We start from the raw sequence: 5110 nt of genomic DNA, 5'->3' as shown, positions 1-5110 counted from the left end.
GGTATAAAACTCTTGAAATTATTTGGGGACAGCAAGTTAGTTGTGAATCAAATTGGAAATCAGAATGTCACAAAGAACAATTTTCTCAAATCATATAAATATAGAGTTTGGGATCTACTTGGGGTTTCCAAGCATGCAATAATCAGAGTGTTGCTAGAAAAAAAAACATGTTGATAGACTTACAATAATTGGTTCTTACTCTCATATACCAGAACATGTTGCTGATGTAGAGGAACACCATCTTGGACTTATTGTAAGACTTATTGTCCCAACAATTGCACAAATTGGCAAGTCTTTGATTCTGATTTGAAAATTGTTTGTATTCTACAAAATGAAGCCAAGTTCTTTGCTAAAAATCAGTCTAAGCTACAAAGTTGGTATCGAGATTAGATTGTGAATCTTAATTGCAACAAGTTGGCTAAAGGTCTAGTCAATTTATAGGGCATATTCAACTATGATGATCGAGCAAGAAGAAAAATCTCAAACTTGACTATAAGGAGGGATGACTACATGCCTATCACCATTGCGAATGGAAAGACTCTTAATTTGGGAAAGGTATGCTCTAAGATTGAACAAGAATTTTTTATTAATTTATGTCAAGAATTCAGTGATGTTATTGCTTGGACATATGAAGACTTTAAGGGTTATAAGCTTATTTCAATACACCATAGATTTAAACCATGATGCAAAGAATGTTAGATAGAAGCAAAGGCCAATAAATCCTAAGATTGAACCCTTAATGAGAAAAGAGTTGTCCAAAATCATAGAAGCTAATATCATTTTTCCTATTAAGCACTCTCCATGGGTAGCCAATCTTGTTCTTGTTAGAAAGAAGAATGGATAAATTAGACTATGTGTAGATTTTAGGGACCTTAATAAGGCTTCTCTTAAATATCACCATCCCCTTCCTTCTATGGAATAGATTCTATCCAAGATTAGCGAGTCAGAGGGGTTTTTCTTCTTAGATAGTTTTTCAGGCTATAACCAAGTCTTAGTCCAGGATTCAGACCAATACAAAACAACTTTCACTACTAAATGGGGTACTTATGCCTATTGTAAAATGTTGTTTGGACTAACCAATGTAGATTCTAGATTTCAAAAAGAAATGGAGATGGATTTTAAGGGTGTGTTGGAAAACTTTGTGCTGATATATCTTGATGATATAATTATCTATTCAAAGCATGCAAAAAATCACTTTGATCATTTAAGGTAGTTGTCTATCAAATGTAGAGACTATGGTGTATCTCTAAATCCAAAAAAAGGTGTGTTTTCTATTGATCAAGGAAAGCTCCTAGGACACATTGTGTCAAGACATGGGCTAAGGATAGATCTAGAAAGGGTAGAAGCAATCATCTCTCCCACTTCCCAACCACAAGAAAGGTTTGTAGATATTTCTTGATAGGATAAACTTCATGAGAATGTTCATCCCTGATCTTGCTTCTATGGTGAAGCCTATTACAACCATGTTGAAGAAGAATATGATGTTCACTTGGACCAAGGAAGGAAAAACCAACTTTAAAGAGATCAAGAAATCAATTGCATCAACTCCCACTCTTGTCAATCCCAACTTTGATAAGGATTTCATCTTCTATTCTCTTGGAGGAGAATCAAGTATATCAGTTGTTCTAATATAGTTAAATGAAGAGATTTTGGAGCATCCCATTGCTATCTTTACTAAGGGGCTTAAAGACTATGAGAGAAGATATAGGTATGAAGAGAAGAAAGTTCTTGTTGTCATAAAGGTTCTCAAAAAGTTTAAACATTTTCTATCCCATAGGAAAGTCCAACTCTTGGTTCCACATTCAAGCATAAAGGATCTCATTTTGAACAAAGATATCAATGAAAAGAGAGTTGGATGGATTACCAAGGTCATGAAATATGACATTGAAATTAAGATCACCAAACTTGTGAGAGGCAATGGATTGTGTAAGAAAATGGTCTCATCTTTTGAGACACCTAAGGAGGCTACCCTCTTAATACAAAATGAGAAACCAACAAAGAATGAAAGACATAATGATTGGTTGCATGAAATGACTATCTTTTTGGTAGAAGGAAGATATCCACAAGGCCTAAATAGAGCTAAGAGAAGATATTTTGGGTTGCACTCTATTCCTTATGTCTTAGTGGATGGAATATTATTTAGGAAGGATTCTAATGGAGTCCTATTAAGGTGTATCAATATAGATTAGATCACTAGGTTGTTAAAAGAATTCCATGATGGCCCTACTGGCGGTCATTTCTCACCTAGGATTTTAAAGGGATAAAGATAACAAGGGCTGGTTATTATTGGCTAACCTTATTCAATGAATCCCATAAGTGGGCAAGAAAGTGTGAGAAGTGTGCCTTCTTCTCAAGAAAATAAAGATTGGATTCCCTTCGTCTTTATCCTATTCAATTTGATCAGCCTTTTGCTAAATGGGGTTTGGATTTCATTGGTCCAATAAACCCACCCTCTAGTTCTGGCCATAAATGGATATTGGCAACCATAGATTGCTTCACAAGATGGATAGAGGCTATAGCTATGAGAGATGCAATAGAGAATTCAGTAGTTGAGTTCCTTGATGGGATAGTGACAAGATTTGGTGTTCCTTCAACTATTATATCATATAATGCTAATTCTTTTGTCAAAACTCATATATGCTCTTGGGTTGTTGAACACATAATATATTTGAGCACTTCCTCAAATTATTATCCCTAAGGGAATGAATTGTTTGAGTCCTCCAACAAGAACCTCATCAAAATAATAAAGAGGACAATTGAAGATAATCAAAAGTACAGGCATACCAAGTTGAGAACTACCCTTTGGGATGATAGAATTACACCCAAGAGAGCAATTGGAAACTTACCCTTCACACTAGTATATGGAAGGGAAGCAAATATTCCTTGTTCACTTGAGTTTTCCTCTCTTCAACTAACTCATCAATTGGAGCTAGTGGAGAATGATGCTATGATAGTTAGGCTGGCTAAAGTAATGGAGCTAGAAGAAAGAAGACAACAAGCCATGCATACACTTGAGGCACACAAATAATAGGTCAAAAGAAGCTTTGACAAGAAGGATATAGCTAGAGTCTTCAAGGAAGGAGTCCTTGTCCTTAAGTGGGTTGCTAATAGAGCTAAGCCTGGAAGGCACTCCAAATTTGATGCTATGTGAAGTGACCCATATATTATCACTAACTGCAAAGAAGCCAATGCTTTTCAGCTATCCACGCCTGATGGTGAAGTTCTTATGATCCTAGTCAATGGGATCCACCTTAAACCTTGCTTCTAGGGGAGGTTAAATACTTTGTGTACATATTAGAGTAGATCTCCAACTTTCTAGGAAGTGCACATTCACAATTTTCTAGAGATTTCTACAGCTTTTTGGAGCTCTATAGAGCCTCTTTTTTTTGTTATTTATAGATTTTGTGAAGTTTCACATGGGAAAATGCGTCATTCTTATTGGTTACTCCATGCCCAATAGATTCCTTAAGGCCATTGATCTGTGCTTAGCAGGAAAGCATCTTGTTGAGTCACCAAGAATGTTGGCCATTTTTGCCTCCCATTTAGCCCATCATTAATAATTGATCAGAGAGATTTTCAGTGGGATATATTCTCTATTGTGGGTTAACATAGATTTTTGTAGGGGATAAAATTTCTTGTTAACTATTTTTTGCCATTTTGGAAAGCAACTTTCATCCCTTGCTTGAAATAGAGAAATTCACTATTCCAGAGAACTTCCTATTTTGCCTATGTGAAATAGTGACATCAGTTTGTTCCATTGGGGTTGTGCCATGTGGTGACTAGATAACATTTTGTGTTATCCTATTTCAACTTTTTGACTGGGATTCTTTTGATCCAATGAATCTCATAATTTTTCATTACTTCCCTTTGCCCTTGCGAAGATGCAATCGCCATCAAATTTGGATGCATCTTTGGGGTTTTCCTTGCTTCATCTTAGCCATCTGTTTGACATAAAGAAGATCTACATCAAAAGCTACATTTTAATCACTTATTGGGAGATTGTTGAATGCATCTTAGCTGTCTATTTGATATGAAGAGGATCTTGATCAATGGCTATTTTTTAATCATTATATATGGCTATTTTTTAATCATTAGATATGGAAATTTTCATGTGTGTCTAAACCATCTATTTTAAATGAAGAAATCTACATTGACGATCAACTTTTTTGGGGTAGATTTGATTCTTTTTTGCATGGGTCAACTCTACATTTTTGTGGTGGGTTAACATTGTGTGTTATCCCACCCTAATTTTTTGATAGTGGCATGGACCAACTTGTTGCAGCCTTCCCACATTACTAGGACTATTCATTTAATGTGGAACATCTTCTTGAGCCTTGCAACACCAATATTGGTGCCCCTCCATGCTTATTTAATGATTTTTGTAAGGAATGATGATCCTTTTAGCTGTCAAATCCTTTCTTTGGACCTTCCTATCACTTCTATGAATCAAGTGGTAATGGAAATTAGATTTCTTTCCAATTCTTCATTTATTATATACTCACACAACTCTGTTGTAGTTGGAGTTTGAACTCAAGGTTAAATAAAGGTTATGCCTACACCCCATAAAGACAAGTTTAGCAATTGTTCTCAGGATCTCTTTCTCTAATCCTTTGCAAATTTATCCTCTGTAAATGCTTGTTGCCTCTTATTCAATAGAAATTACTATTGTTACATCCATTCTGAGCCAATTAAATTTGTGTAATTTGTTATGCCTTATTTTCTTAGATGTAGTTTGGCAATTGCAACATCTTATGATTATGTTCATTTAAATTAACTAATATTGTAAGTGAATCTGATGTATTCCTTGCATGGTTATATTGATTTCTTGTCTTTTCTATAGTGTTAAGATTGAAATAATACAAATAGTTGTATGTCTTGTGAAGTTTATTGGATTTTAGTGCAGTTATTAGAAGAAGTAGATCAAAAATCAATGTGGTATATCACCATATTTTCCCCTTAATCATTTTAATTTATGTTTTCTTCTTCCTTTTCCTTTTGAGCCTTAGTTAGGTGCACCCAAATTGTGAGGAAGTTGGCCTTCTTCAGAGATTCAATCTCTGATTGCAGAGTCTGATACTTTTGAGATTATTTCCATGTTACACAAGGTTGC

The sequence above is a fragment of the Cupressus sempervirens genome, chromosome 9 (assembly GCF_028749045.1).
Source record: "Cupressus sempervirens isolate cs-2001-9-10 chromosome 9, ASM2874904v1, whole genome shotgun sequence".
Classification (NCBI taxonomy): domain Eukaryota; kingdom Viridiplantae; phylum Streptophyta; class Pinopsida; order Cupressales; family Cupressaceae; genus Cupressus; species Cupressus sempervirens.
The sequence above is the reverse complement of the archived record's forward strand: the minus strand, read 5'-3'. Positions refer to the sequence as shown.